At 36.8% G+C, this 20,563-nt stretch overlaps 1 long non-coding RNA gene across 1 annotated transcript in view; it reads right to left on the bottom strand.

The window, feature by feature from the left end:
* The window catches only part of LOC310898046, a 38,100-nt gene extending 17,826 nt beyond the window's left edge, over positions 1 to 20,274 (bottom strand). The window contains exons 1-2 of the long non-coding RNA XR_014582915.1: positions 20,203 to 20,274; positions 203 to 279 (exon numbers count right to left, since the gene is read on the bottom strand). This is a non-coding gene — a long non-coding RNA (uncharacterized lncRNA). The remainder of the gene's footprint in view (positions 1 to 202; positions 280 to 20,202) is intronic.
* Between the last annotated feature and the right edge of the window lie 289 nt (positions 20,275 to 20,563).

Raw genomic sequence — 20,563 nt, 5'->3', positions numbered from 1 at the left:
TCTGACCAGCACAGAGTGACTGATAGTATACAATCACACTTCAACCCTTGCAAGAAGCTCAAAGGAGAATCTTAAAAGAGGACAGACTCAGGAAAAAAAAAAAAAGAGAGAGACCTGTGATGTGGTGATTGAAAAGCACACTCTATCCATCTAGTCAGAAAGAAACTATGGAGGTCACTTGCCATGGGTAGCAGGTACTCACCCAGTGTGGAAAATAGAGAAGTTTTTCAATCCAACAGACAAGAGCATGCTGCTAGAAGTTGAAGCCAGGCCACTTCCCTGAGGATGAAAATTAAACATTAGAACAGTTCATCAAAGGAGATGGGGGAATGTTTAGCTTTCACAAAGATATTGAATTTCATTTTAAAAGCCAGTCATTGATCCATCTCCTGGGTGCAATTTTGTAGCTAGCATACAAAGTGAGCCAGAGTGGAACACCATGTCATCCCATGGCAACACTTGAGTTCATCTGTGCTGAGCTTCCCCAGTACAAGGACAGGGCACCTTAGCCTGGGTCAGTGTCCTCAGAGTGTCCTGTCATGTCACAGTATCACAGTATCACAGTATCACAGATTTCTAGGTTGGAAGAGACCTCAAGATCATCGAGTCCAACCTCCGACCTAACACTAAGTACTCCACTAAACCATATCGCTAAGCTCTACATCTAAACGTCTTTTAAAGACCTCCAGGGATGGTGACTCCACCACCTCCCTGGGCAGCCCGTTCCAATGCTTAATAACCCTTTCGGTAAAGAAGTACTTCCTAACATCCAACCTAAAACTCCCCTGTCGCAACTTTCGCCCGTTCCCCCTCGTCCTTTCACCAGGCACGTAGGAGAACAGACCAACCCCCACCTCTTTACAGCCTCCTTTAAGGTAACTGTAGAGAGCGATAAGGTCGCCCCTGAGCCTCCTCTTCTCCAGGCTGAACAAGCCCAGCTCCCTCTGTCCTCTGCCCAGATCTTGCCCAAGAGCCTAATACCAGCCAGTCTCTCTGGAGCCACCACAGCAAGACAAGTCCCATCCTTGGAGCTACACACACTGCTAGTGAACCCTAAGGGGGCTAATTCTAGCTTGTGCTAAACAGTCTTGATTTTGGAGCACTGTAGGATTCTTTTGCATTTCATCCTGTCGCTGCCATCCACATCAGTCTTTGGACAAAAAGACTCTTCAGCTTTCAGCTCTAATTTATGTCCCACTGTGTACATGGCCAAAATATAACTGCTCAGGTTACATGTTAAAAACAAACAATCCCTCTTCTCCCACACCAACTAAATACTTCTGCAGTTAGAAATGGCTAACTGTTGGCTGGTAACTGAAAATACAACTATTGTGGCTGTGAAAATGAGCAAATTTTATCATAGAATTAACACATTAGTGATTGCTAAGAACAGATGACAACACTAAAAAGAACTGTATTAGCAAGAGTTTAAGGAACAACCTGTTGTAAATAAATATAGCTCCCAAATCCAATCCTCTCTCCTCTCTTCTGAACTAGTAAATGTTTTCTGGTTGTCCAGGCCTAAGCTTCCCATCAGCCCCCAGCATGCTGTGGCTGTGCTAGAGCATTGCTAACACCATTAGCAGTCTGTTAGTTAAGGATCCTAACGAAAGGGTTTTGGCAAATGCTGCAGTTTTTCCTATCATAGTAAATAACGTGGATGGATTGACTGACATTGCATCATCCGAAGGCCAGCTCGGACACCATGGCTGATACATACAGCTCAGTTCTCTTCTCCATAAAACCAGGAGGTGGGCACATCCAAACTATGCTGGGAGTGGTCTCTATATGGCACATGCTAACTCCTAAGCTGGGACAGTCCTATTATACCCAGCCCTGCCAGGGTCAGTGCAAAGAAAATAAAGGTGAGGAAAATAGCACAATAACAGCTTGGTGTTTGGGTCCGTGCACCAGCCCTTTTAAAGATCTGAATGCACACGAAGAAGAGGAAGGCAGAGCATCTCAGCAGCACAACACTAGCAGCATTAACAGAGCTCTACTATATTACAGTGCTGTAATAAAATCCAGTGTGTTTTTGGACTTGCCTGTTCGAAGGGAGTGGGCCCAAACTTAAAGTGCTATTCTGGACAGGAGGTTTACTAGGAGGAGAATATGTGGTGTGGGCTTGGGGATTTTAGATGTATGGCTGGGAACAAAGCTAGCCAAGCATCTGACCCAGTCTAACCCCAAGGTTATCAAAAGAAGTGAAGACTATGTCATGTCCATTTATTATTTGACAATCTGCACTAATTAAATTAAAGAAATGACCAAAGATGTCAAATTCAAACGCACAGTGCTTCAACACTATTTTTAATTTCTACTAAAGAAACCCCCCAAAAATAGCTTTCTTAAATGCAGAGTGGATGTAGTGGGAGGGATTTGACAACTGTAACTAGCCTAAACTCTCAGTAGAGAAAGAGTGAACCTCATTGTATTACTCCAGAGCATAGTGAAAGTGTACAGAAATTTCCTGTTAAGCTTTCATTTCCTGTTAAGCTTTCATAGCAGCAAAAAGAATTAAAACATAAATGAATGTAAATACATTTTCTCATACAAATAAATAAATATTTTTTCTCAGAAACCTCCAACTCCCAAGCTTTTAAATTCCCTTTTAATCTTTCTAAACTCATTATAGGAAACAAATTTACTGTGGATCAGAAATTACAAAATAAAACCAGAACATCTCTGCGACTATTATTATCTGCCTTCTGAAAGACTAAACAGCCTATTAGCACTACGCATATTTATCCCAAATGAGGATACATTTCATTAGCTATACTAAAAGTGGGATTGAGCTTGAGATGAATTTGTGTATGCAGGGATTCAGTTTTAGATGAAGATAAATAAATTTATAGGTATCTATTGGCACATAAAGTGTCCCATTTCCCATTACAGTCAATAGACTTATTGTTGTCATTGGCCCTGGGTAAGCAGTTCATCTCAGCCTTCATTAGAGACCTATGATGAAACTCAGTTGCCTAGACATTGTTGTCAAGTACCATGGCAACTAATGTCTGGTGTTCAGTTGTCTTTCCAGAAGGATGCAAATCTCCCATAGATTCTGTCTCCCTCAGCAAGTGTCTTACACGTCCCAGTGTGTCTGGACTGGCACTAGGGGACTACGCAGAGGCAGATGAACCCTTCCCATAATGCTTGATCAGGTAACTCACTCCATTAGTGATAATGAGAATTTCAAAACATATGGCATCACTAGATATCTAAATGAGAGTCTTGAACTGAATCCTGCCCCCAAAAGACATTATAAAAACTCTGTAGTTGGTAAGAAGAACATGCTATACAGCAGACCATTTGCTGTTAAGAATAAGATGCAACTAAATATGTCTTAGTTGGGATTTATCTTATATTTTATTTTAGGTGATAGAAGGTTTCAGAAGCCTATAGAATGATTAGACAGAGTGGAACAGAATTGAATAACTCAGGCTGGAGCGTTCTCAGGAGGTCTCTATTCCAATCCACTGCAGGGTTAGCTGTGAGACCTGACCATGTTTCTCAAGAACTTCTTCCAGTCAGGTCTTGAAAACCTCCCTGGACAGAGATTACATGACCTCTTTGGGCAACCTGTTCCAAATGTTTCATTTGGAACTCCAATTCTTCAGTTCAGTTCCAATTTTACTTGGAACTCCGAATTCTCCTCAAAACTCAAGCACTTACACTTGTGATGGTTTTCCAATAAATGTTTCTGAAAGTGAAAAAATAAGAGATGATCAAACTCTGAGTAGAAGATGTTTTTGCGTCCTTTTAACAGCAAAATTGAGGCAAAAATTGTAACTAATCAATATATATATATATTTGATATTAAAAGACCTCATGCCTGATAATAGCATAAACACAGAGGTACAGAAACTAGGGAATGCAATAGATTCTTCTCTACACTTATGCTTGGAAAACTGTCCAAAACTTGCTGTGTTCAATGTCACCCTTATACACTTTGCATGCAATTTTGAGAACATCACGTAAGAGTTTAATTTTTAGAAAAATGTGGACATTGCTCCTAGTCTGGAAAAGTTTGAGTAGGAAGAAGGAAAGGATTTCATAAAGTATCTACACTTGTAGACAATAGCAAAACTGAGGAGATTTGTAATGTTTTATTCATAAGATTAGTTTGGATACTAAGTTCCTGTTTCAGGACAGGAGATGAGACTTCACAACAGTTATGTATAGCAAGCAGTACACGAGGCCTGAATCCATTCTTGCCTCACAGTCAAGACAGCCATGTGTCCATTTCCAGTCCAGAACCAAACCAAACCAAACCAACCAACCAACCAAACAAAAACACCCTAAATCAAACACAAACTAGGTCATGGACTAGAACTAAAGTAATCCGTTTAGCAAAACCATAATGTAATTGGGGAATATATGTGGGCTACAATAAAGTTCTCCATAATGGAAATGTATTATATGTCAGCTTCTATTCTTAACTAAGGAAAACAATCTAAAATTTGAGAAAGATGAACTACCAGAATTCCAGATTTCCATTTTTTATTTGTTTACTAATACTTCCATGGTAACATTTAGTAAAGTGCAGCTGTGTTAGATCTTTTTTGTTTACACTAGGCTTTATTAGAGATGTTTGAGATGTGACTTCAGTAAGGACAATGACATTTAACCAGTATTTGAAGTCTTTTGGGTAGAAGAACAGATATCTCCAAGTTCCTATCTCACCATATACGTGTCATGTTTAATTCTTTTTTCATTTATAAGTTCAGAAAAATATATGGAAAAATGTACCTAGTACTGAGAAACTATGAGAAACTATAGCCAGATACATCAGAGAAATCATTACAGCTTTTCCAGATATTGAATTGTGGAGAAGGGTTCATGACTGAATAACCAGGAACTTTAGAAATAATGCAGTCAGATTGAGAAACAAGTTGATTTTTGGCACAGTGCACTATTATGTAATAGAAAAATTAATTAAAAATTAAGAAATGTGACAAATCTTTGTATTTTCTAACCCTAATTTAGCTCGGGCTGTTATAAAACCTTTCTTTTATGGGGATAGATTACACTCTGTCTGCGAACTATGGAAACATTTCATTCCCACATCAGCTGTAGGCACAGAAGCACAGACACTGTCACCTCTGCTTCACTAATGGCTTCACTAATAACGTGCCACAGGAACATTATAAACTTAAAGAAAAAAATACCTCTAGGCCATCTTCTTTGCTCTTGTACAACAGCACCTTAAAGATAAAGCATTTTTTTTCTTGAAAAGATGGGGAAACATTTGCATAAAGAGTGGAAAATAATAACATTCTTAAGAAATAGATTTCTTCTTAAATTCTTAAAATCACAGAATCACAGAATGGCTGAAGTTGGAAGGGACCCCTGAAGATCATCTAGTCCAACCCCCCTGCTGAGCAGGATCACTAAGAGCACGTTGTGCAGGATGACATCCAGGTATATTTTGAATGTCTCCAGAGGAGACTCTACAGCCTCTCTGGGCAACATGTTCCAGTGCTCTGTCACCTTCACAGCAAAGAAGTGCCCCTTCATATTCAGATAGAACTTCCTGTGCTTCAGTTTGTGCTTGTTTCAGTTCATTAGATCTGATGCACAGATGACACATGGTCTGATTTTTTGGGTAGTCCTTTGGGAACCCAGGAGTTGGACTCGATGATCCTTGTGGATCCCTTCTAACTTGGGATATTCTATGATTCTATTATGCTATAATTCTAGGATGCTGCCACTTGCAAAGTGAGCCACAGTATGTTCAGATCATTGTGGAACTGGCAGAGTAGTAGAGTTCTTAGAATAGTAGTTAACATTCATACTAAAATTCCCACCAGGAAGAATATTGTTCCTGTTTACCAGTTGGGATCAGGGGATTTTAAGTTAATTTTTACATGAAGTTATACAGTACTTTGCTGCAGGTAGTACTGATTCAGTACACTGGAGATTCTTTAAAGCTGTCAATTTTCAGAGCAGAGAAAACATACAGCTGAGATACAAGCAAGCATTGATTTTAGAGATTAGTCCTTGACTAGATAGCTTGTTACCTGAAGTAAAAGAGGAAGAGTAAAGAGACAAAATGGAAATAAGAGCTAATGATATTAATAATGCCATAAATGGCATCTTTTAAAGTTAAGTAGACCATTATTATATAAAAACAGTAGCTGAAAAATACTATTAGCCCACAACTTAGAATGAGTGAAAAATGGGAAACTGTGCTTGCAAAAGGGGCAGCAACCCTTTTCTTATCATCTACTCTGAACTATCAGCTGGAGCAGAGGTGTGCTGCAGTTTACTTCCTTTCCCTTAAACTCTTTAGGCATTATAAAGGTTTGTGCACTCATACAACGCCAGTGATGTGTACCTCCTCTTCACTGATTCCCTTGATTTGTCTTCAGACAGCTCTTTAACTCATCCTGATCAAGCCTTAGCAGCCAACAGAGACGATAACAGAAGGCACATTACATGGCCAACAAAAGAGTAAGGGTTATCAAATAAAACTAAAGGGTGACTGGTTAAAGAAGAATAATTAGAAAAAAAAAGTAGTTCTTCTTATCAATACAGGTGTAAACTGAGAATGTCCCTGTGTGCACATGATTAAAAAATGTGAATGATAAATTTTATATAAATCAAAAATGGAACTGGATATGTGCAAGGAAGCAAAATTCACTAGGATTTCACTAAGGATTTATTAAATATGAATCTAATTCTTGATAAAGAAACTCTTGAGCTGCAGAGCACTGAAATTTTGGAGAGCATCCTGAGGAAGTATGCACTTGCACTTGTATACTGGGCATCTCCCAATGGCCATGATGCAGAGCCAGATGGACTGGTGTGGCCATCCTTTCTCTTCTCCCTGTCTGTATTCCCTTCATGTTGAATATTGCTATCAGGCTTCTGACTCCTCCTTCAGTGCTCAGATTGATCCCTAGTAAGTAGCAGAAGTTGAAGAGTAAATACAATTCTTGTTTTTAATTTTCTACTGTAGCTACCACAGAGGAGAGAGAATATGGCTCAACATTTCTCCAGTAAGAATAAGAAAATGGAAATGAAAAAATGAATATTTTGACCAGATACATTCTCCTGGAAGCAGCTCTTTTCAATGCTTGCATGAATACTGATGATCCCTGAAATTGGTTTCAGCTTCCTTTCCCTGTGAAAAATATTCTGGGATCTTATATGGTAGGGAAAAAAAAGAGATCATGGAAATCATGACCGCACACAACTAAGTGAAAATGATTACGTTTTGGGAAATTTAAACATCTGCAGAACACCCTCAAAATCTCTTTGCATGGAATCTGTTTCTTCAAATATTTTGCTGAGCATTTTCAATAAAGTTTGCAATCATATGGTGGAGAAAGCTAAACATTAGCACACACTGTGTCAAACAGTGATTGACATGCATTCTGTAGTCATTCAAATTTAACATATACAGACAATCCCAGATGGCAAAATATATATTTATGCAAATGTTCCAAATGAAATTATTTTGCATAAATAGAACAGATATAACTATGCTTTTAAAATTACTTTAGCCCACTGAGTGTCTTTATACTTGGTAATTCTGTTCTAGTAAACTGGATCATTTGGGGCATATAGATAGTTAGATGTGAGCTCCTACTGCATAAATTTAAAGGTCATGACATCATTGGAAAAGTGATTTCCCAGGAATGAGTCCTGTGCCCTTGACTTTATTCTGATTTGTTCATTCCTAACATTTCTGTTTATCAGCTTGGTTTCCTTGCTGGCTGCATCGTGTATTTTTTTTAAAGCTAACATTACAAATCAAAAAATGATTCATTGGAATGGAAATCTGAAAGTTTAAAAGACTGTGTAGTTGACAGAAAAAAAAATCTCTAATACTAATTAACTGTTCTCTGTCTTGTACTCTCTAAATGTGTCTGCCCATATTTAACTGTAGTCTTAATATGGCTATGTGGCTATTAATATGGCTATTTCATTTGACCATTTGTGACTCTGCCCTTCATAGAAAAGTATAAAAGATATATTGATACATAGGTAGGTCTAATTGTCTGAATAAACACATAAAATTGCACTTTTGAAGAGGAAAAAAATCAGATATTTACTCAAGGTATAAAAGCATCTTAGTCTCTTGTGTACCTGTGTTTGTAAGGATACTGATACTAAAAGTGCAAAATATAACTTGTAAAAATGTCAACCTCTGTAGCATGTAAGACAAAACAAGAACAACAACAAAATGATATTTGTATTGGTCTTGGAAAAAAAAAAGCAAATAGAATAGACAAGAAACTTATATGGTCACACTTTTATAGCAAGCCGTTTTTATTCTCCAAATACAGGTGAGCTGAAAATTTTAAAGAAAGGCCCCTACTTAACTCTTCTTCATGAAGAAATAAAATATTTGCCATGCAAACCAAGGGAGTTAGTTAAACCCCTCCTACGCATTTTATAATTGCATATTCTTTAATAAATACTGTACCAGAGCAGTACTTCCAACCTTCGTTACAAATTGCCGTGAAGAGGTTTTATTGTGCAAACACTGATGCAAACTTTAACGGTCACAGTGAGAAGACAGTACTAAGCAGTATGGGGGTATATGGAGCTTGCATATTTGTGACTGAAAACAAAGCTTAACCATGGATTTTAGCTGGATACTTTCATTCTGCGAAGAGGCAGGGTCCTTGTTAAAAAACAGTGATAATAAAATGTCATTTGTATATGTTTTAGAAAGAAGAGTTTAATCTGTAGGCATCCATCATATATAGATTGAATAAGTCCCATGCAGAGAGTTAGAACAGAGCTTTGATCTAAACCCTGCAGGATCTTTTAACTTTCAAACTCCACATAAATGGAGCCATTAGAGTCCTCTGAAATGTTTCTAAACATGCTCACTTTGGCTGCTGCTAAGTATAGCACTGAGGCCTGAGGAACCCATTTACATTTTATTTAGGCAGTGTAGAGTCACTGTCAACTATGTACTAGGTATATTTCTTTCACAGCAACCATAGTGTCTAGAATATAAATTTCTATAACTGCAATCATTGTTCCCCAAATGCGTATTATTTAATCTTATTTTATCTTCTGAATTTTATGTATAAGAATGTCATTAAAGCCCCATTATCCAATGTTCTTTTGCTCCCTAGGTGGTATTTATGCTTATACTGTTATCTCAGCTGTGCTGAAAAATTTGGAAGAGCTTCAAGAAAATCAGTACAGTTACTCCAGATTAGTGATGTTATTGCTTATATCCACATGTTGCTTTTAGTCACGTATGACATTCAACTTTCTTATATGTTCTTGTTTCTACACAGTAGTGAAAAGAAGCCATTATCAAAATGTAGTAATGACATGGAGGCTAGGAATGAAACAGAGATCAGAAATTGAGAGAAAGTTCTGGTGACACTGATATCTCTGCTAGTCATAAATGGTTCCATCAAATTTAGTAAAGTAATTGGTAGCAGAGTGAAGCTACTGATTGAGAATGCTCAGATGCAGTAGAAGTATACTGCAATTGCATGATCTAAAAAAACAGCGTTGCATGACATAAATCAAACAAACAAACAAACAAACCAGAAAAGTTTCTTCAGGGCTCCCACAATATTGTGGCTTCAGGGCAATGAGATGCTTAGAGTATAATTGTAAGCATAAGAAAAGGAAAGAAAAAGCAAAAGTTCTTCAAATCGTCAGGTTCTTAAAAACCCTCTTAATTTGGAAATTACGTTTTGATGGTGTGTGTGTATACAGAAGGAATAGTATGAAAAATTGTAAGCTTAACTGAACTACAAGAAAAGCACTAGGTAGCAGGCAGTAACATTCTTATTTCTGCCTCTGTCTGAGTTTAATGTCACGTATTACAGTTTATTAAGACAGTGGAAAACTGCAGATACACTCCTGGGCTTGCAGAAAAACATTCTGTAATTTGGATCAGTTCACTGATATATAAAGAGGTTGGAGATGTTCTACGGTCTCTTTTAAGACTTAGAAAAAAGGAATAAAATGAAGGCTTTCTTAAGCAGAGGAAAGGATGAAACATGAACAATCTGTAAGTTGTGTAAGGAATAGACAATATCTGAAGAGGAAAATACATACGATGAAGCAAGCAGGAAAACCATAGAAGCAGGAGATCAACCCTGATTTCATGATTCACTGATTAAATTGATAAACTGTCTTGAAAAGAATGAAAAGGGGATACTGATGGCTAGAAGATGTTTATGTTCCCAAATAACTGCTACAACAGATGGGTAAAACCCAACTACTCCTTTGTAAAACAGCAATTCAACATCAGTCTGTTACAAGTGTTGAAAGAGAAGTTTGTAGGGCTTTGTGTGTGTGTGTGTTGGAATTCTGGCAGTTCAGAGATAAAATAAAATTAAAGAATGGAAAATCTCATCTCTTTGTAGGACAGAATTTGCTCTAGGTTTTTCTTCACCTCAGCCTTTGGCATGGCAGACTCCTATTAACTGGGAAGGAGTGGATTGCTTGCTGGGTGAAGTGGTGGAAGTCCAGTGGGGAGTGGGGACTGACTCCATCTCTTTACCTGACTTTGTGTGACCTTGAATGAACCATTCAGGGCCAAATTTACTTCTTATCCCTTTCTTACTACTTCCACTAAGATGTTTCCCCTTCATGAATGTAATTAGAGTTAATTTTATGCTTTTCAGGCTTTTCAGTGATGAATTCATTCCATCCAAATAATGTTTTATTTTCTATTAGCTCTATTCATCTTAACTGAGCAGTTTACAATGTAAACTTAGCTGCTGCTGTACTGGGCAAAATCAGGCTCTTTGCCTTGCAGAACTTCATCCACAGAAATGACGATAGAAATGTCAATCTGACTCAGGGATATACAGCAAGATTAATTCATTAGAGCCTTTAAAATGCAGCTTACAAATGAGAACAACATCTGTGGAATCTGGTTTTAGGTAGATGCAGTAACAGTCTCTTTGCCTCCTAGGTGGAGCTAAAGCACTTGTCTGCAGTACCTTGGCTTGTGGGATGGAGGAAAGCAAGTAATATAACAAACACCATTGCCTTTGCTTGCATTTCATGATTAGTATTACTTGCAATTTCATACATTCCCTGGAATGCATTCTAAAGAAAGAAAGAGAAAAGAAAAATGAGTCTTCATTCTGCATGGGACTGTCTTTTGTGAGATGGAGCTTAAATCAGTGCAGAATTTACAGAGCCCTTTTTTATTTCTCTGCAGCCAGGCAGTGCTGCTCACTAGCTATACGCTTCAGCGGGCACTGCCAGGTACCTGTTCAGATGTCTGGAAAATTAATGTTCAATCTTCTTTCCCCTAGTCCTCATAAAGGATAGATAAAGAATTTCTGGCCTCAGGATAGAGACTGAACATATTGTCTAGATGAGATCTGTTAGGTATTTATAAAGGAAGGAATGCCACAGTCTAGAAAGTAATGATTTTGAAAAGAAACCAACAAACCAAGAGGCCATCATATATTGAGTGTAGACACAAAATCAAGGCAAATCTTGCAGCTTTATTTACTTTTGAATAAACATAGACTAACAAAACCAATTAAAAAAAAATAAAAAAAAATGCACACAAAAAACCACGAGAACAAATTCAACAGTGCCATTCACATATATAATCTATTTCTGGGATGTTCTTAAAATATTGGGAAAATCGCACTCCTCTTTCAGAGCTCTGGTGAAATTTGAATTAAGTCACAAGCATGTGTATAGGTCTGTACCTGTCTGCACAACTTACTACGAATCAGTATTCTAATTAATTTAATTTTCACAACCTCCTTTGTGGTGTTTAGTGCTGTCTGCATGTCCACAGTTTACGTGAATAGACCAAATGAAAAAATGGAGGAGACCTATCAAAAAGCCACAGGGTGAAAGTGGGAAAGGAAGATGCAAAAGCTAAATTTATGCAGAACAGAAAGACAAAAGACTTACAACAGATGTTACCAGAGTCTAAGAACATAAAAAAACCATAATAATAGCATTATAAAAAACAGGAAACATAAAGATAATATAATAACGTTATACTTAAAGAATATTTTTTTTCACAGTCTAAGGAAAAAAAAGAGAATCAAGAGGTTGCTGGTGGCCAGTGGACCAGCTGCACACCAATGTCAACTAGCACCTGGGATAAGATTATGGCTACCTGGAAGATAACATACTAGGTGAAACAGCTACAGCAAGTGAGCAAAGCAAATTCACTGTAGAAGAGGAGGTCAGATCCTTTCCTCTGGTTACTGTGCTTCTGTCTACAATTTTGGACTCATGAAACAAACAGATTTTAACAGCCAAGAAGGTGCTGATGGATCTTTATGTCTGGCATCTGGCCTGTCTGCATTGCTTGTGATTTTAATTTAATTAATTTTTTATAATGTCTTACAATGGTTTTTAATTATTTAATTTGCTCCTTACAATTGTTTTTAATGATTTAATTCATGGTTTTTTTTTTTCCCCCATATGTTTTTGCATATAATAATCAATGACACAAATCCTACAATGACTTCCTTATTGGACAACCTCATTTCCACAGTGGATCTGCATAAAGAGTCTTTCCCCACATCTTTGAATTAAGCAGTAATAAAACACTGCACTGAAATATATTTATATATATATACGTTGTAATCCTTATCCTTTAATCCCTTAAATTCAAGGATCTTTATTTTGCCCCATCTTCCACTCTTCCTCTCTCTCTATTTTTTTTTTTTTTTTTTAAGCTGTAACAGAAGCCATGTGCCTGACAGGAAGTAAGGCTTTTAAATTACTACTTGATAAAGAAAATCAGGTATTTATATTGCAATATTGATCATGTATTATGGAAATTGAAGTGTTTGGAAGTCAAGTTTCATCTTTAAAAATGGATAGACATAATCACTTTTTTTGCTGTGTACATGCCTATACCAAGTTTTCACAAGAGAAAATCTTCCAATCAGGTTTGAAATTCTAAATTTCTGGACTGCCATGTATTTTTGTTCTGCATAATAATCTGAATTATAAATACAAAACCAAAGAAGAACATTATTTTAATGTGTTTTGAGCCCTAACTGTCAGTAGAATCTGGTCTTTGCCTTTACATGGGTATTAAACTGAGATTTGTAGCTCAGAATAAAGTTCTGCCTTGAATTGCCTGCTGAGAAGTTGGAGTGACTATGTGACATTATGTTTTATAATGGTAAAGCTTTTTCTACAGGTGTACATACCCTGACCCTGCTCTTTTGGAGCAATGGGCTCCAGTATATTTTATAAATTAAGGTATCTATTCTAAATCCAAACTAGGTCATTATCTGGAACTTGAGGCCACAAACAATCAACTTTCCGTATGAGTCCTCCCTCAAATCCAAAGCTTCTAGATGAGTATGCCACAAAACAAGACCAAGTAAAATTCAGGGTCCCTCTCACTATTTCAAATTATTTCCTCCTCCAAGCATATCAAGTATTGCAAATATACAATCCTGGTTAACGGCCATATTCCATAAAATATCTCTAGCTTATATACTGGGCAATTCTCTGAAGAGTTACTAATCAAACATGGAAATACCCCATGCCCTATAAAATATGTTAGTGATTTTTAATTGTGTATTGTATGTTTTGGCATGAGGCAGAGTATAAAGCCTTTCTGAGCACTGTAGACTAAAATAAGTAGCATTAAATTAATCTTTAAAAAGTATCTACACAGATCTTACCATCTTTGCTCTGGCAAAATCATTACTGAAGTCTTGGACAGATTCTCAAATACAGCAACTGCAATTCATACCATTTGATAGACCTGGTTACATATGGAGAAAAACACCTCTAAAGCTGTACCCTAATGTCTGCACCAGCTGCCCTTCAAAATGTCTATGCTTATGCATGCCCAGATGTTTTCTTTGTTATTTTAATTTTAATTTAATTTAAATATGTATTGAGAAAAACATGCACCTGAAGGATGCATGAATCACATCAATGCATTGCATTCATTGGAATTCAAGCATTTTAAATAAACAAAGAATTTGCCCCTGTGCCTTGGCAGTGCTGTCATGGAACCAGTTTGCTCTCTGAAGAGGGAGTGTCAAGGCAGGTGGAAGGCTTAGCTGCGAAAACAAGCTCATGGTCTAATCTATAGCTAAGCAAAGCTGAAAAGAAATGTTAATTAAACTGCAATTACTTTACGACAAGATTTGCATGTCAGTTGATGGTAGCAGGAAACAAACACGGAACTGATGTCTGGAATCACAGGACTATACAGCCTTAAAGCAAACTGCATAGTTGGCCCACAGTTATAGAGCTGACCAACTCTGGGATGCTGCATCATCTGTGAAGGCCACAGCAAGTCCTAATGGAGGGATAAGTAAGAAGGTGTTCAAAGTATTTTTCTGCATGACTGTTACTTGAATTAAAGCTGTTGCAAATCATCATTTAAATGAAATACCAATTTTATCAAAAAAAAAAAAAAATTAAATCCTGTGCTGTAGGCTAGCTGTTAGGCACCACGCAGTTTTGAAAGACCTGCAAAGAAGAAAGGTGGTGTGATTCATGGGGAAACAAAACAGGTAGAAGCAGAGCAAATAGCCAGCATACAGGGACTGAGACTGCTGGGAATGCTGGTATTTCAGATCTAAATGCTGCACAATTGTAAGAGCAAGAACTCTCTTTGTAACGCAGATATGCCCATGGAGGATAAAGATCAGACAATGAAGTTTTAAAAAAGTAAAGAATGACTTTACAGTCTTAAGAAGGGTATGGAGAACACTGCAACAGTGTTAGAAATGTTTAATGAGAGAGACTACAAAGAGATAAATGTGTTGCTGTTTTGCCTTATCTTATAAAACTGACACCAAGAAGCAGGAAAGAATGGATAGGCTACAGAGTCTGGCATTCTGCTGTCCACATTGAAAACCAAGGACAAAAGCTTGACAATGAGAAGCATGGTCATTTGTGAAGTAAATAGGCATCTCTAGGAGAGGCTGTTGACAGAAAGAGGGCTATGCCTCCAAATATTAAAGGGAACTGGCAGTGAAAGATCATAACAATGGTCAAAACTATGATGCTGATAAAATGCAGAACAAAAATCATAAGGTCAAAAGTGAAAAAAAAAATCAAGATTAGGAGAAAAAATTATGTTGTATGCAACAGAGGAAAAATGCTTTAAGTCAACCTGAAATATATGCTGAATTTTTTGCCCCTATTTTATTTTATTTTATTATTTTATTTTATTTTATTTTATTTTATTTTATTTTATTTTATTTTATTTTTTATTTTATTTTATTTTATTTTATTTTATTTTATTTTATTTTATTTTATTTTATTTTATTTTTAATTAAAGTATTTCCTAACTGTGACAGTCCCAGAGTGGAGTTACACTGACAGAAGAAGCACTCAGGGCTATGGTTTCCGGAATGGGATATTTCCACCAGTTCACAGAGAAGGCGGACAATATTGTCACAAACTACTAAAGAAGAAAAGAAGAAATCTCAGACAAACTTTTCTGACTACAATGAAGTGAATGTAGTGGCTATTTTTAAGGCTGCATTGCTACAATATCCATAATAAGGAAAATTATTATAAGCAGTAGAATTCTGAGCATGACAAAACATCGGGGCACTATGGGACACATATTAATATACTGGATTGCATTTTCACCGCTGATGAGCAGTTCCAGTCAACCCTGCAAAGATGGGTTACTCCAAACAGTGAAGAATTCAAAATCCAGCAATGGCCAGAACCCAAGATATGTTGGGTCACATGAAGTTGCTTTTTTCTATAGCAAATTTGTGCACTGTGGTTGGAAAAGGAAATCTCTAAGAGGATCCAGACAGTAATATTACCAGATTTAAGAGCTGACAAGGTTTAATAGCTGCATATTTCACACCTAGAGACAACGCTATACCTGAAACGAGCCAGAGAACAACCTTACATTTTGACATGGACACTTAGTTGAAAACACACAGGGAAATGTGCAAGGTGTGTGTCTTTGATCACCCACAGAAGGAAACTTTTTAGATTTGGGAAGTCACAGCCTAGTTTTTTAGAAAATGTGTGGACAGGCTTCTACAGTTGTAAGGTTGAGAACAGCATGGTCACAGTTGTCCTGTGAACGCTAAATCATGCCAGCAAGAACTGTGATAAGGTATTGCTGGCAGATTTAACAAGGTATAGCATACTAAGTTTACCATGATCATAGTACATGTCAGATTATTTCAAACTTGTTAGCACAAAACAAGATGCAAAAATAAATTATGATCCCCCAGGCTCTTACAAAGCAATGGAAAAGTACATTTGGCATTAGTTCCATCCCAGAAACTGATGGCAAAGATCAAGAGACAGGAAAAGATGCTGACAATGCTGAAACATTATAAAACATCATCCAGTGAAATAGATAATAGTCCATTGCAGAGACTAATGTACTAAATAAACACCCTTGTGACGTAAATTAAAGGCAATCTGCAGTAGCTCATCAGAGCAGGTATGGGTTTGATCTGATCTGAAAGTCTGTGAGAGAGAACCAGGTGGAGCTCCGATGCAAAACTGAAGAACCTGAGGTTTCTGCACACAGCAGATGGGAGCCAAAATCCCAGCAAGCAAAAGCCAATATGTAGGATGGTAATAAATGTATAACCACAGACGGATGATGGCAACAAAAGCAAAATTGAAGAAAACTGCAGAATACTAACAGACTGTTCAGATCAGGGCAGGAAGAAAACACAAAATGTGCAGGTCACAAGAGAGGCACAAATGGCAAAACAGAAGGCCTAATCCTCCTGGGGCACTGTTAGTAACAGCTGCAGTAGCAGCCTCACTAGCAGCATCAGCAGCCCAAGCCATGCTCTAGAACAACATAATGAAAGGTGTATGAAACTTATCAGCTTCTCTCAGGTTCTTATGGAGTGACTAATTCTAGTAAACTTTGACCTCAGGAAGTAAGAAAATGACAGAGAGTGCAATCAAATAAAGGAAAGGAAGGATGTAGAAATACTGGATCCTGGTGGGAGGTACACAGATTGCAGGAAGGAAGAGGTTGGAGGTGCCACTCTGACAGCAATTTATGTAGACAGAGCTGACGGGAACCTACCTGCAGCTGCACCACCTTACTTAATTTAGTTTTACAAGCACTGACTCCTCTGACATTATTATTCTCTATGTAGTACACAAAACAGGAACCACACCACCCACATGAAGACAGAGAAAAATGACAAGGAAGTCCAAATAGGATATATAGATCTGAGACCTGACCCTCATAGGTCAGGGGTGCACGCCCACTGGTTGCAGACAAAAGCTCATCTTCGTCACTGTGATGGAAGACAATGGTTTCAGAGTTACAGATATGAGATAAGCTGATGGCTGGCTACACAATAAATAAAGTGGAGATCTGGATTGAATGTTAACATTATCACAAGTGCCTAAATGCAATGGAGTGCTAGACAAAAAAATCCCATATTACCTTTAACTGGTTGCTATGTCAATTATGTATGTAGGCCAGTGGGGATACACCATTTATGTCTCAAAACTACTATAGGCACTTTAACTCACACTGCACCCAAGATAATAAATATTGTTTCAGTATGGCTGGAGCATGTTGCCTTCATGCATCTATCATTCTTCTAGTCCTGGAGCTGGCTCATTCATTGCTAACTTGAACACTACAGTGTGCTGTACAAGCTGACTCTTAAATCACGTTCAGAACAAAATTTGTGTGTTCAAAATAGTTGTATTTTTCTTCATTAAGAATTTCATTAAGGATTTCTAATAACTATGTGACATAGGATGCTGCAAAAATTATATTCAAGTGACCTAGTAAATATATGCTATTTTTCACAAGAGAATGATATTCTGTTAACATGAATGATGATGTCATTCTCCCATGTTTATCCCTATATATTGCCCAATGTAGCAACCTATGTCTGAATGCTACATATTGCCCAATGTACCCAATACATTTTGGAACATATTTAATGGAAAATATAGTAGTAGACTACGGTGATCACAATGATTACAATCTTAGAAAAGGATTTGCAAGCCATCTCTAATCTCAAGACCACAAAACACCAACTTAACATGAGACTAATTGAGAAAAACCTTCAGGAATCAACAACAACAACAAAAGCTCTTCATTGCTAGGCAAATTGAAGGACAGGGCAATGTTACGCCATAGAAATGATACACATTCCAACAGCAGACCCAAATGGCATATGTTGTAACAAAACTCAGATTGTCAAGATGCTAAAAGACAGATAAGTAGTCACAATCTAGATAGACTGAATATCTTGATACTTTTAAAGACAGATTATTTTGTATTCTGTCCTAAAATTTTCCTCTGGTATATCAGAGGAATTCAAATAACTTTTGATGAATTTCACTGATGTGTATTGGATTAAAGAGCTTTTCTCATTACTGTGTTGACATTGAGAGAAAATAGGTAAGTAATTCAAATAAGAGACACTCACCACATTGGGATGTGTCTTTTCTACATCAGCAAGCATCTGACTTTGCAAAATGCAAATTTTCAGACTCCAGTTTTAGTGGAAACTGACAAATTCAAATTACTTGTTTGAACAGAATTGACATACATTTTCTTTTGTGGCAATGAAATTTGTGTGAGGAAGGCATGAAACCAATTGAAACCCATAAGGCTGTTAGAAGCATTGTCCTAGTTCTGAAAACTGATCCCTAGTGTAGAGCAGAAGACGACTTGTTACTTCAGTGTATCTTTTTTTTTTTTTTGAGTTTCTGTTAACAATCAATGTTTCCTTTATTCCTACCCGCTCTATAAATGCATATATATGAATATATATATATATATATACACCTTGATTTAACTTCAGACAACAGAATTTCAGAATAAAAACAACTACATGGCACCTCAGTTAATTTATTTTCATCTACCTTAAAAAGCCATATATTATAATCTACAACATTATATAAAACTGTCACATGGCAGGAGCTTTTTCACAGGAAAATTATGGCAACAGTATAATAAAAAGAATTAAGATGAAGTCATCAGTTGTTCATATCTGAACAGAGCTTCCTCTACTGTTCTGTACAATTAATCGTGACTTTTAACGACTGTTTTTAGAATAAGAGAATAATAGCTTAAGAACTTTTAAATACTGTTGCTATAAGCAAAGATTTGACTCCTGAGGATATTGACCTGGGACTCTAAACACTACCCTGAGATCCAGCATTATGAACTTTATAGTGAGTATAAATATTACAGTGGTAAGATGCTTGTTAAATTGTAGTTTTTTATTTTTCTAAAAAAAATCTCTTCCTAAATCTTTCTAAAAAAAATCCTCTCCTTTAGGATAAGGAAAAGGGAAATGTTCCTGATGTGTCTGAAAATACTGGTTGTACAAAACTTGTGTTTAAGGATACCATAGAACACAAACCCATAGAAGGGCAAGTGTTTGATACGTTACCTACTACTCTGGCTCCGGCCTTTGTGAGAAAGGATCTTTCCAATGCTGCAGGAATTCATTTTCCAAATTTACAGTGCCTTCTTTGTCCATATTAGCTTGAATTTGCACTTAATTCATTCAACTGTTGTATTTTATGATCCCATAAACATCCTTTTTCACATCAGTCTTCACAGTTTACCATTTTGCTTATGATTTTGCTATGCAAAATGTGTACTTAATCTCCATTAAGAACTCTGGCCTGAAAATTAGATATTGACTTAAAGTATACTTTCCAGGACTAGCAATTTCTTTATTCTATCTGTAAAAGACTAAGCAATCTAATAAAAACAGTTATTAAAGTATCTCTTACTTTTACCTAGAACTTTCCTAAAGTTAATGGAATATTATTTGAATACATCTGCTAACTTATTATTTTATAGTAAGTTGACCTTGTTTGAGGTGGTAATCAAATTAAACTCTAGCTATTTTCTTTTGAAAGGATATTTTTATTAATCTTCTAACTGTCTCTCTGGAAGAAAGGAAGCATTCAAGAATAGATAAAAGAGGAGCTTCTCGAAGACAAATATAGTATAATAATCATAAAAAAATAAAGATCCCTAGGACTTTAGTCTGCTGTAAAAGACTCCAATTTTCTCTTTTGACTTTGGTACTATCTAGGGAGTCAAGCAGAGTTAGGCTGTAGACAAAGAGACACAGAGATAAAGGATATGTCTAAACACGCAGATAAGCCAGGATTCAAACATTTTCTAGTTAGCATTTCTTGACCTCCCACAGCTTTGTGCACACAAGCTTATAAGTGGGTAGACATAACTCAAATCCAGAGGTCTCTGGAAAGTGAGAAACTGTGAACATTTCCCACCCCAACACTTACCTAATATAGAAAATAGGTGGATCAAGCATAGGCAAGGTCACCTGCATTTCAAAGTCAGCTTTTTGAATTGAGGAGTTTTTCATGTTAGCTTGCTCATTGTTTAAATTATCTAACACATGGCTTAACAAACAAGTTGTGTAATGGTGAGTAGTCTTCATTAGTCTACAGCATTTGCCATTTGAGACATTTTACTTTAAAAGTCACATGTGATTCAGTTATCAGTGAGATAAATATTATGGCTGCTCTCTTTGTGTTGTTCTCATGACACACCTTTGCTTGAGTTTCATTGAGTTGTAAGAGGGTTGCAACAATAAATAAAAATGGAGAACTGTTCCATGTCAAGCTATGTTGCTTCTGTATG

This window comes from Anser anser (assembly GCF_964211835.1).
Source record: "Anser anser genome assembly, chromosome: 3".
Taxonomy (NCBI): Eukaryota; Metazoa; Chordata; class Aves; order Anseriformes; family Anatidae; genus Anser; species Anser anser.
The sequence above is the reverse complement of the archived record's forward strand: the minus strand, read 5'-3'. Positions and strand labels throughout refer to the sequence as shown.